Here is a 13,261-nt window from a genome sequence, read left to right as displayed (position 1 = left end):
ATACAATGGCATTCCATTATTATTTGATTTGATACAAGTAATTTCTAATAAAAAAAACAGTTTCAAATCATTTTTTGCTTTCAGTTTAAATTTTTTTGTATGAATGAGTGGATTTGGTTTGTTGAGTAAAATTATCATTCAYAACAAAAATTAAGTCAAATTGCAGATTAAGTAAGAGTAGAAAAAGTAAGTACAATTCTTACTCTGACTCAGATGCTGCCAGTTAAATGCACTAATTAATGTAATAAGCTTGCATGTGCATTTTTATCAAAGTTGAAGTTCGTACAGATTGTTTAAAGCATTTAGGTGTGTCTAAATATAATTTCAAGCCATCTTAGTTTTGCTAAACTTCTCTTTGCAAGGAATATACTAAGGAGTTGAAAAAAATCAAATATATCAGACAAGTTCCTCTGTCTTTCAATTTCTCCTAGGATGAGCTAACAACTCAGAAAGATCAATATGCATTTTAAAAATCAAATTTCCTTCATCCAAACTCATCAGCTAAAGAATGTTGGTACTGTCTGTGTTTACTTATATCTGTTTGAACTAACAGTCCTGTTTGATGTGTGTGGTATGAAGTAAATTGAAAGGCAGCAGTGTTGTCAGAAATGTTATTGCTTACACATTATTTACCAAAGTCTCAGATTATAATTTTTCTTGTATCTGCATACATGAAATGCTGAAAGAAATAGCAAATAAAAAATAAAAATAAAAACAGAGCCCACAAGTGGCTGACTGGTTTACTTATATTTTTATTGGATTATTTAGTAAAATATATTTTAAAACATTTTTTCTTGTATTTTTTGTGGTCACATTATTACATTTAATTTTATTTAACATATTTAAGTCATATATTCTGTTTCCCAACTGCCCGACGCATTTAATAGTTGCCAATGTACTTCGTGGTCAGGGAAATTAAAGTGTCAGCAGCACACTGATRGAACATGCCATCCTGCAGGATGGGACTGTCTCAAAGAGACTCCATTAAACTCATCCAGAAATCAGGGGGTAACAGCCTTTCAGACTTACGACACCCTTCTGTTACTGAAGCTTCCAGCTTGTCCAACATTAATATTCATTTTCTTGGTTTTAACGAAGCAGGCAGAAAAGCGTGGCGTGCCCCGGGAGCTCCGCGTTTAGCATCAATGGAGATACAGTCAAACAACCAAACACAGAGGGAGGAAGTTGGCTGTCTCCTTCCCCTGGGCCACATATTAATGAGACAATGCCACATTGCAGCCAATTACAGCCACTCCCACACAGATGCCTTTGGTCTGAGACAACCTCCCACTGTAGATTCAACCCACCTCCCCCAAGTCACCATTCCTTTACACGRGCATACATACATCATTTTCCCTGTGACACAAATTCATTCAGGCCCTAAATTATGCGTGTTTTTGAAGAAGAAAAAACCACTAACAAAATCAGCAATAAAGAAACCATAAAAGAAAAAGCTTAATTACTAAAAAAAATATATTCTTTTAACTCTCATCTAGATAAACACATATTTACTTCCATAGTACTTGACCTGCCCATCGCTTATCCATCTGCCAAGTAGTTCTTACTGAGTGTTGTAAACTCAAACTTRGCAGAAGACTGTGCACAATGTGGATCTCCCATCAAGACAATTTTCTTTTGTTTCAAGTTTACCTCAATTGCGATCTGCYGTCTTTGAACCGTTGGAAACCCAGATGGACAAAGAGAGAAGGTACAAACTCAAAACACACACAAAAAAACAAAACTGCGACCTTCACGCTGTGAGATGACAGCACTTAATTGTCAATTATAATTCATCTTACTCTTCCCAACAGAGTTCTGTTGGAATCTGGATAATGACTTTTAATAAAACTGCCAAAAAAAAAAAAGAAAAAGAATCCTTTGAACAAAAGAGTAAAACATTTTATCCTGCAGGAGGCCAGTCTGCCAGAACAAATAAGACTCTAAATAATGCTCTTGAAAATGTCTCTGTATTTAAAAGACCTTGTCTAACCTGTGTGAGATGGCTCATTAATTGTGCATCACAAAACGGAGGCAACAGTAATAAGACTACCTGCCTGGAATCACAGCACCCGCTATTGTTGATAGCACTACTACATGGCCCTTCGAATAGGAAAAGTCAGTGGTGTGGCAATCCTCAGCACAATGGTAGTAAATTTCAGCTTCTGCCTCTTTGCAAAACTTCAAATTCAAAGGAGTAATTATTATTACCCAACCTCCTTGGAAATGGGCCTGATGTTCTGGTGCACTGTGCACACTTAAACAGAAATGCAAAAAATGGACATCTTGGGGCAAAAAAACCCCTTCTGCCTACTATATACTCCTGTACACTGAGCTTCATTAAGCAAAGTCAACCTTTGCTCTGACATCATATGTGAAWATGGAAATAAAGAAGGCCCAATTCTGCCACAATCTGGCCCATTTCGAGAGCAGGAGCTGACAGATACCTRTCTGGGGACCTGAACAATCTTTGGGCGTAGCTGATAGTCAGGGTGAATCGAGGCCAGTGGTACAATATGTAGACCCGATGCAGCTCAGGGGAGGAGGAGGAGGAGGAGGGAGTGCCATGACTGGAATTAATTTTCTGTGATTGAGGCAATTGCCAAGGTTACTGCAGCAAATCAAACAGTGAAATGTCGTTGGAAGTATTGTTTTCAGAGCCACCGGTCGCAGCTCAAAGCAAGAAAATGCAAATGATAGTTTTATCTTGTACCATTTGAAAAACATGAAAAAGAAAAACATCTTGTCCCTTGAGGGAAAATTTGTTCCTAGGTAAGGACGATCAGACTCTTATATTCAAAGCAGAGTTATCCACGAGTCCTCTCAAGTATTATACATTAGATTATTTTGGCACAGTGGAAAAAAAAGGAAATTTTAAGTGCTAGTTCCTAAACACTGTCAAATTTCTCATTTAAAAAGAAGAAGAAAAAATGATCTAAACTGAGAAACAGTGGTGTTTTTCCAAGAAATTTTCTGCCTAATTTAAACCAGATGGTAAACTATTTCTCTAGAGTTGTGTACACTTGAATACAGCTGTATACCTGGGTGCAAACACATGCAGTAATTGGTATGATATTTGCTAAAATTGTGTGGTGCTCAACACTGAGATGGAAGTTATGGCATGGGGTTCTATGCATGTGCCTTTTTAACTAACAAACATCAAGATCCAAGTACATAACATGTATTAGTTTAAAAGTAGGTCAGGTTGAGTTTTCTAATTTACTGCATGCTAAAAGTGTTTCACCCCGCAGTATGTAAATAAGAATGTWAATACATCTTTTGACATTAAGTAGTCTTCTAGACCTTCAAAAAATGAAATTATTTCTGTGACTGAAAACCAAATTTAGACTCTGAAGACTCTAGAAATAGGAATTAAATGTGATGCCTCTGAATGAAACTGTTCAGCACAACTTATGGCAGGCCAAGTCAGATTCACAACACTTACATTCCAGTTATCAGAAATTGATTCATGACTAGATATAATAGTAAACTAAGATATCTTTATTTACATTCTTACTAGTATAAAATGTAATCTTGACTTGTCATAATGAGATTTGAGACATCTTGAACTGTAATCATGGATGGGTGGCCCTTTAAATGATGAATCCAGTGATGTCATTTGAGATCTTGAATTATTCTTCTGAAAAGTCAGATTGTAAATACAGATATCCTCAATTACCATTCAAGATAGTCAAAATGTAATTGTTCCTAGTCAAAACTAATTTTAGACTTGTAGAATGTAATCAGATAGTCAGACAAATCCGATTTTATGTTAAAATGGCTTGCCACAGCAACATGGAAAGCATGTTCTTATTGGTGCTGCAATGCAACTTTTGTCCACTAGGGGCGTCTAGCCAAATAACAAACCCGAGTTTGACTTTAGAGACATTTAATATGTACAGCAGGATTTGAAGCAGCATGGAAAGTCATACATATAGGAATAATGCACCTCGCWGATGTAAGTACCACTGTTAATTTCCCAGAAAAGAGTTTTGAATAGTTCATGCAGCGTTATAGTTCACCTGTTTTTCGATGTGTTTAAGCTAGCCATCGTCCATTTAGCATTTTGCACCAGCTATCGATTATATTAGCACCCTAACAGTTATAATATACAGGCATTTAAAATGTTTTTGATAGAGTGGATGGCATGTTCCACTGAAAAAATAAGAAAACCCACAGCTTTCTTAGTGAAAACTGCCTGAAACAACCTCTGATATATCAGCTCTTCACCACCAACAACAACAGGTGTTAATCAGCTGAATCCGTTTAGCTGTCAGGAGTAGCCACTAGCCACGGTCACACAACACATATATTGGTAGTGATACTGTTTGGACACACTCATCATTCCCACTGCCAACATCAAGGTTATAATCAGCAACAAAGGCGCTGTTTGCTTGGTAAAACTCGTAAACGACAGTTCTTGTGTGGCAGATAAAGTTCAGATGAGAGACCACTCAATTGTCTGGGACTAGAGACAATAAGACCTATGATGGCCAGCGGCTGCTTTTGTTTTGTGGATGTTTGGGGAAGTTGTGATGAGCAACTCATCATTTTCAAACAACCCAGTGCATTAAAAAAATAAAGAATAAAAAAAAAACACTGACACTTGATGAACTAATCTCAGCTCTGCCTGGTCCATCTCTGACTCCCAGACAGACATTTTATAGAGAATTGTTTGTTTATTAATCATCTGTACGTTTGACTTTGACAAGATTTCCTGTCTTTTGCCCAGAATTGACTCCTTTATTTGCTGCTGTGGAGGTCACCCTGATGTTGATGCATTTAAAGAYTGGATGAATACATTTCAACATATCAGGTCGAGGAAGTACTGGTAACTCCTCTAAAGGTAAGACCTCGCTACTGAGTGCTGTACAATAAATGTCGTTGCTTAGATTTTTGTATATAATGTAGGGTTGGGCATAATTGTATCGTGTGCAATTAATTGTCAGAAAAACATTAATCGATTACTTTTTGGCACTTGATTAATACGATTAATGTCACCAGGCAGAGTCCACTCGTTGCTCCTCTCTGCTTAAAATATGATGAATATTAAAAACAAAAGTTCTGTAATTTATMTATCAACACAATTTACAATTGTGCCTGAARTAATTTTGASACGATTTGGAACAGATTTTTATGAAGAGCAAATCTTTCCCACTAAATTGGTCATGTGACTAGAATATGAGGGACTCCAGGGGATTAATYGTCAAATTAATCRTTATCGGCTAAATAACACAATTAATCGYGATTAATTTTTTTTGCCAATATTGCCCAACCCTAATATAATGTTGAGAGAGCACTATGGATTGCTTAGTTGCTTGTAACTTTAACTTTGTCATAGGGTTGGGCATAATCGTATCGTGTGCAATTAATCGTCAGAAAAACATTAATCGATTATTTTTTGGCGCTTGACAATTAATACRATTAATGTCACCAGGCAGATTGACTAGATATTTCCCCGGTCAGTCCACTCGGTGCTCCTCTCCGCTTCAAATATAATGAGCAAAAAAAAATAAAATAAAATAAAAAATCTGAAATTTATTTATCTAGCAACACAATTTAAAATTTGATGTATAGCCCGAATGTATAGCCTGTCTGTAATTTTGACAGTTTGGAACAGATTTTTATGAAGAGCAAATCTTTCCAACTAAATTAGTCATGTGACCAGGACATAAGGGTGTCCAGGGACTCCAGGGGATTAATCGTCAAATTAATAATTATCGGCTAAATACCACAATTAGTCGTGATTAATTTTTTTGTCAATATCGCCCAACCCTACTTTGTCACCAGTTTACTAAGAATGAAAGGTGAAATTAAATAAAATATGAAAAGAATGAAATTTTTATGCATTTCTTTTAGTTAAATCCTTCCATAAAACATAACAGTGGCCAATTTCTGTGACACCCAAGTTGTCGGAGAAAAAAAACTTGTTTTTTAGAGAAAGAGGAGTGCTTGTTTTTTGGATTTTAATTTGTGCATTAAGACAAAACACTGCGTTAGTTGTTTTCAAGAGTTTTCACTTAGAAATTTGTTCAACAACTGATGTTAAAATACAAAGAGTTGCATGTTGTCTTGATATTTGTTAAATTTTATATATTGATTAAATTCGTTAAATACGTTGAATTAAAACACAAAAATACAGAGAAAATTGGTACCGTTGAGTACCGATACCGATTTCCATGTACTGGATATTGRTACCGAATCGATTCAAATGTCAGAGGTACCCATCCCTAGCCGAGACAGAAGATGGTGGTTTCCAATCTTAACTTTACCAAGTTATTTGACACTATTTTATYACTAAAAATTTGAAGCTGATAACTTTGTAGAGGACAAAGAAATACTGTAGAGCACAATACATGTACCTTACTGTACCATTATGAACCTGATCGGCAGCTGGATCTGTTGGATCTGAGTTGTAGTGCTCAGTGGCTTGTGTGATTCCTTGTTGGCATAATGTTACCTTTGGTCCAATGTGTGGAGCATGACCATTTAAAGATGAAGTGATAATGGACTGCAGTGGTTTAGACTTTCAAATCCAGCACCATCCCGCCTTCCTCTTTTGATACCCAGGTATRGAAATGCTCTGAGCTTTCAATTGAATATCATTTTGAGATAATTTGTATATTCAGACCAGGCTGTAGCAGGATATATTGGTTTGACACATTCACATTACAGCATTTATGTGCAAAATGGAGAGGTTTGAAGTTWTGCTGTATTCTAAAATATTAAAACACAGTCAAATATTTTTATTTACCTGCTATTTCTCTTAAAAGTTTATCCATTCTGTTTATGGGAGAAGTAAATGTTTTGATGAAAATTTATTTAAGTGAGCATTTGATTAATTCATCAAACAGTATTTTGAAATTTGTAGCAAAATCAGTTCTTTGAAGCCAAAKGAAGTTTAGATTGCTGCACAGATGATTTTTTTTATATCGTAGTTAACAGCTAAATGTTCACACTGGTTGTATTCCAGTATTTTTTTTTTTTAAAGAAAGAGAACATTTAGGGTGTAAGGACACATTCAACAAAGGTGACATTTCTAAGAATTTCAAGAAAATAATTCTAATTCTTGTGGATTTCTCATATCTTTGAATTGCCTGCGGATACTTTTGATTTTTTTCTCTCTAATCTCCTGAAAAACTCACCTGTGAAAATTGTACATTTCAAAGAATTTGCCGTTGAAAATAAGTTGAGCAATGAATCCTTGTTGCTTGAGTGCAGTATTTGAATATGAAAGTGGGACAGTGTGGATACAGGTTACAAGCAATTGGTTGTTCATAAATGAAAGTTTTGGACAAACAATTGGAATTGTATGAAATTTTGGCCAAAAACCACTCCCTTTAGATCAAATTTGCTAATTGTATGTCTGTTTTTGTAACAAAGAAACATACTGTATTAGTATTAAGAGGACAAACAATATTAATATACAATAATTCTTTAGTTAAATGAGTTACAACAACACCTAATTTCCCTCTGGGATCAATAAAGTATTTTTGAATTTTGAAATTGAATTGAATTGTTTTATAATAATTATTAGCATACCAGCATCTAGTTACTTAGCATTCTTGTTACTACTTCTTTTCTTAGTAAGTTTTATTACTTACTCTAAACATCTTGTTTAGTCCTGGTTTAAAATCACCAAATATTTCTAATTCATTGTAAAGACATTGTAAACTTACTTGAGCACTCAGAATTCTGCTTAAACTGATGACATTATTATTTCCTGTTCGTTTAAAAAGATGCTTGCAGGGCATTTCACGAGATTAGTTATAGTACAAACAAAGAAACTTTTTTACATTTGCAAGCAATGCTCAAAACCTAAATGAGTTTTCCTCAAATCTCATGTTTATTTAAGTGCCCTCGGTTGTCGGCTAAACAACATGACCGGCTTTGTGGAGTTCATGTGGTGGTTTAACACAAGTGGCTTGGGAGGTCCAGTCGCAGTCAATTTGTGTGCGCTTTACTTTGTTACAATTACACAGTATTAGAATGGGGATTTAGTGAAACATAGGATATGCTTACACTGCATTTTATTATAGAGGGGGAGTGAACATTATCCTCCCTTAGAAATTAATTTGTTTAAGCAAAAAATACAGTAGATACGTAGATGGGAAATCTGGCACAGAGTGATCGGTGGATCCCCAGGAGCTCTCTGATCTGCATATTTTTCTTAATGTGTCACATGCCAGCAAAAATACAAGAGACTCCAAACAGAGCAACATACACTGAGCCATGGTAGTTTAGATACAAGCCTTTGTTAATAGAAGTTAAAGTCGATGATCATTTTATTTTACAAAAACCTCTACTGCAGACCTCCTTTTGCACAATAGATAAATTAGGTAAAACTTGCAGGATTAAGGGGCTGCGGCAGCTCTATGATGGTTGTTGTGGTCTTTTCCTGAGGCTGCATGTTTGAGCCCTGGTTGTAKCAATWAGGGCATCTGGTGTAAAACAATTGCCAAACATTTTAAGGTTTGCTTACTGTGGGGATCCCTACAGAAGGGAGCTGCCGAAATAACTTGTATGTCAACATTATTTTGTTCTCTTAAAAAATTAAGYAATAAAACTGACAGTAAATCAAAAGGGTCATATAAACACGTTTAATWTACTTTAGGAAGAGTCATCTTTGAACTAGACTGAGGTTTAGGATTTTTAATGTATCTGGAATGTGAAAAAAGAGATGAGCATACATCTAACTAAATATAGATTGTAAGATAATGTGCTTGTCATACAAAAACAAAATACAATTCAACATAAAGGGGTCAGGGGGATAGATACATTTGGCTGTTTTCACACTTTTTTATTATCTGAGGCAAAAACCAGCTGAGATTCTTTTGCCTGGAGTCTAAAGCCTTTGCACTTCTGAAATCCAAACTTACCATTGGCAATGACTGTCCAACCTTGCTGTGGTCACTTTTGCCTCGGTTCCTAAAACGTCTTTTTGGCATAGAGGTGAGTTTCATAGTGACAATTTGCTGTTAGGCCTTAGTAATGCAATGTGAGCAGACAGGAGCAACCTTTGCCCTCTTTCAGTGCTTCCCWCAAGCCAAAGAGAAGCTTCTGTCTTGTCTGGGTCAACTCTACTTTCAAGCAGACAGCTCTTCAAATTGTGGGGACTGTAGCAACCTCTGGGCCAACCCAGGTGCTGTGAAAAGAGCCTTGGTCCTTTTCACCTCTTGCAATTACCGCCTAGAACACAACACGGCTCATTCAACTGCAGGAGCTGGAAGTAGAAGGAGAAGTGAAAACAAAGAAGAGGTGTAGATCTACCACTGACACCTTGCCAATTACTCATCTCTGCGTTCTGCAATTGGCTGTCTTGAAGTGGGAAAATGGGTCTGAAGTGAAACATCACGGAGCTTTGGATAAATTTGTTTTCTACGCCCATATATTCATTGCAAACAACGAATTGTTCAGCAGCTAAAGTTCAAAATAACTTAGTTTTTTGACTCCCTAACAACTTTGTTTTATTTCTTATTTATTGCAATATTTATTACAACCACATGCAAGCCTTTAGCTAAACCCAGTGATGGAGCAATCCATGTTTGCTGATGCAAAGAAGGTGAATCTGTTGAAGTTATAATTATTTCACAGCACTTTTCACATATGCGTTGCACAGACTTAAACAGGTGGCGAGTTGCATGCAGTCATTTAGCGAGCATTGAAAGTCACTTAGCCTGGTGGTCTCATGCTAGAATGAAAGCTAGATGAAGCAGACTCCTGAAAGTTACTGTAGTTACATTTTGGTACAAGTTTTAGTCTGAATGCAAACGCCAAGATAGTGGTTGACTGATATGAGTTTTTTTTTATGCCAGACACTGATGCTCATCTTCAAAAATCAAGACCAAGTACGAAACAACCGTTTTGCTTTTTAGTTTTTGGTCATAGTTTTCATGTACTAAACTTAACAATAATTGCTTAAATTAAGTAAGCACATATTAATGACTCTTAGAGGAACATTTACTCTTAAATATAACCAAGGAGCTTTCATGTTTAAAAAAAATAAATTGTGGACTGCAGTAAGATAGCTGTAGCTGCTGCTGCTGCTGCATCTTCATTTTTCTACTAATTGCAGATTTTTTCAAAAGGGGTCAATATCAACTGATTAAAATTTGCAGACTCATAAATTGGTCTAAAGCTAAACTAAGAATACTTTTTACTTTCACTTTTAAAGGGCCAATATTATGTGTTTCTCAGGCGTATATTTAAATACTATACCATAATAAAATATCTACAGTATGTCACCTTTAGTTGGCTTTAAAATGCTGTTTTTATGTTTAAATAGAAAATAAACGTATCTTCTCACCACTTCCTCTTCTAAATGCTTGAAATTGGCCTCTGTCTCTTTAAGAACCTCCTTCCGCTTCTGCCCCGTAGGTTTTGGTGGGGTTTGGGGGTGGTGGTTGTTGGGGTGGGGTGTGTGTGTGTGTGTGGGGGGGGGGGTTGCTTCACAAGTGCGCTATGGTGCAGTTTACTTGGCATCTGAAAATACATTTCCTCAAAGGTTTTTTGAATCTGAAAAGAGCTTCACTGAGTGAGAAGCAGTGGATCTCAGCAGACAGTTAAGTTTCACTTTCACTTTCACTCGTTTGCTTTGTTACTGCCTAGAGCCTGCTGGAGTCATGGGCGGGGTGTGTGGGGTGGAGGGTGGGGAGGTGTGCTCCGTGATGCAGAAGTTTGGCTTAAAGACATGTCCCAGGGGCGTTTCTGGTACCAAAAGGTGTTTCTGGTCCCCACCTGTCATTTTGCTCCCCAGCTTGGCTGCTTAAAAACGCTGCAGGATTTCTCAAACATGCATGAATGAGTCAAAGCAAGGCTTTGGGCATGTTTTTTATGAGAGTACATTATAACATGATATAAAACTCAGAAAAGTTGATTTTACATGATATTGCCCCTTTAAGAAATTTCTCTGCACAATGCATTCTGACAAAGTATACTTTGCRTGGAAATGGTCTTTAATGTGAAATGTATAGCTCGACTTCCTCACTACTAAATAGCTGCTAATTGTTTTCTATTAAACACTTTTTTAAGCTCTAAAGACAAACTATTCTGATGTTAATTAAATATTGATGCTAACGGAAGAATCTTCCTTCCAAAACTGCACGTAATCCTTTACAGTTTTAGTATCTGTGAAGTATGACCCTCAAAGTACATTGATTAACTTCAAGGCTACATTTCAATTAAAAAAATTAAAGTAGTATTTTTTAAAATAATGATGCATATACAAAAGATAAGTCATTTTTTAAAAAAAAGGAATAGAGCTATATCTTTTGAAAAGTCAAATGAATTGTCTGGCAGAGTGAAAGAAACAAGTGAAATGTAGCCAAAGCCCAAAACTCATTACCGCTTCCTTTCACTGTTTCCACCTTACCCCCTATGTTCTTTTGAATTAACTTTCAAGGGCACAGAGTTTCAGCAAATATTTCATTTCCCAAGATGGCCATCACTCAAGTTATCACTTGAACAACTCAAATCCGTCTTTTGTGACGGAAAAAGGGGGGAGATAGAGGGTATATAGAAAGTGGAAGATGACTGTGATTACTTTTTGCTATTTTTGAGTGTCAATATCTGAAGAAAGAAGTTAGAAAAAGTAAAGATTGGCACCTTTCAGATTTCTCTGATGTCAGTGGACAATACAATTTTAAACACCTGTCTGGTGTAATAAAAAAATAATAAATTGAATTCATGTCATTACTTATTTTTTATCTGAAAAAGTTCTAACTAAAAAGTGTGAATCCTTTTAAATTATCTGCAAAACTGTTGCTTAAATATCTGAGTTTCTTTGTTTAATGTTTTTTTAATTTTATTCAAATGTAACTGTCTTTTTCGACTAGTTTGTCCATAAATAATTTGATGTTGTGAATTATACAGCAATTCCCCTGCTGTATGACACATTTCAAAGTGTTAGTGTATTTTTAAACTCAGAGAGCCAGCAGTTACTCAGGTTGTTTGAGTTTAAAATACAAATAAAGAATATTAAAGAACAAACAACAGCACATAGAATCAATGCCTGCTGGATTCTTTGTGAACTAAAGAAACATTCTTTCATAATGAAGTTTTGATGGGAAAAAAGTATTTCTTCATAAAAAAATATTGATATTCTGGTCTCTGTTTCTTAAGTTGGAGTTGGTATGAGGGCAGCATGCAAGACTTAAAAAATAAAAGCTGCTGATAAAAAATGGAAAAGCATTTAAACTTTTAGCACACATTTGCATTTTTTCTCTTTAATTATTTTCAAACTTTAGGGAGGATAATTGTGTGTGTGCATTTCAGAGTGCACAAGTTCAGTGAGTGGGGGTGGGGATTTTGAGGACAAGGATCTAGAGGTCAGTGTCTTGCTGGTGATGCTTTCACCATGTTGAAACAACTGGCAGAAGGTCAGGTTACCCCCAGCAGGATATAAAAGGAGAGTGCAGTGCATCAGCTAGCCTTTGTTCCTCTAACATACATGGGCTTTTCCTTCTGGTGCCGCTGGTTCATTGTCCCCCGGGCCTCAATGGGTCACAAGCTTTCTGAGGATGGGGGTGCGGGGGCTTGTCATACTGCTTTCCAAAGGTCGGTGTCTTCGTCTGTCATACCCCTAAGCTATCAATGGGAAACAACTGTTGCTCCGTTATCGCAATACAGGGATATTAAAGCTATTTATCTAGCCGCTCTTCCTCTGCCGAGACAGCTTGGAGGGGCTCTGATGCATGCTTAATACACTAATCACACATTCTCTGTAGGACCCCTATTGGCTGCACTAATCGCTTTCTCACATGGTTTCTCGTTTTCTCATAACTTTGATAACCCATGCCATGCAAACACAAATTGACAAGCAGCACATTCACAAAACTACTGACATCTCCAGCACAAATACATCACTGTGTGTTTGTGCTGTCTTCTATTGTCTTTTAAACAATAACACACTCAGATGAATCTGACACTGGTGTACCCTTAGGGGACTTGTTTACTTTTCAGATGCAGACAGCTCTTTATTTTGGCCATGTTCCCTGCATCTTCACACACTTTCTTTTACTATTTTTATTTTCTTTCCACATCCATCTGTGGACCTAATATCACATTGGTTAAATGTGAGCATGTGGTTGTTGGCATTGTGCATCTTCTAAGGGGGTTGCGAATGTAACAGTCTTTATACGAATGCGTAGGCCTGGAAAATTTCAAATGTGTTAAGGGCATTTTCTCTAAGACTAAGTGTTGATGGGGCTTCAAGTATAAATTCCCTTTATTGATGAGTTTGCTTATTTTATTTTATTTTATTTTA

General features: G+C 36.3%; 1 long non-coding RNA gene across 1 annotated transcript in view; it reads left to right on the top strand.

Annotated features, from left to right (window-relative positions):
* The first annotated feature begins 3,870 nt into the window (after positions 1–3,870).
* Positions 3,871–13,261, top strand: part of LOC106514557 (uncharacterized) — a 160,756-nt gene continuing 151,365 nt past the window's right edge. Inside the window, exons 1-2 of the long non-coding RNA XR_001309898.1 lie at positions 3,871–3,955; positions 4,730–4,843. This is a non-coding gene — a long non-coding RNA (uncharacterized LOC106514557). The remainder of the gene's footprint in view (positions 3,956–4,729; positions 4,844–13,261) is intronic.

This window comes from Austrofundulus limnaeus, unplaced genomic scaffold (assembly GCF_001266775.1).
Source record: "Austrofundulus limnaeus strain Quisiro unplaced genomic scaffold, Austrofundulus_limnaeus-1.0 Scaffold1, whole genome shotgun sequence".
NCBI classification, from domain to species: Eukaryota; Metazoa; Chordata; class Actinopteri; order Cyprinodontiformes; family Rivulidae; genus Austrofundulus; species Austrofundulus limnaeus.
The sequence above is the reverse complement of the archived record's forward strand: the minus strand, read 5'-3'. Positions and strand labels throughout refer to the sequence as shown.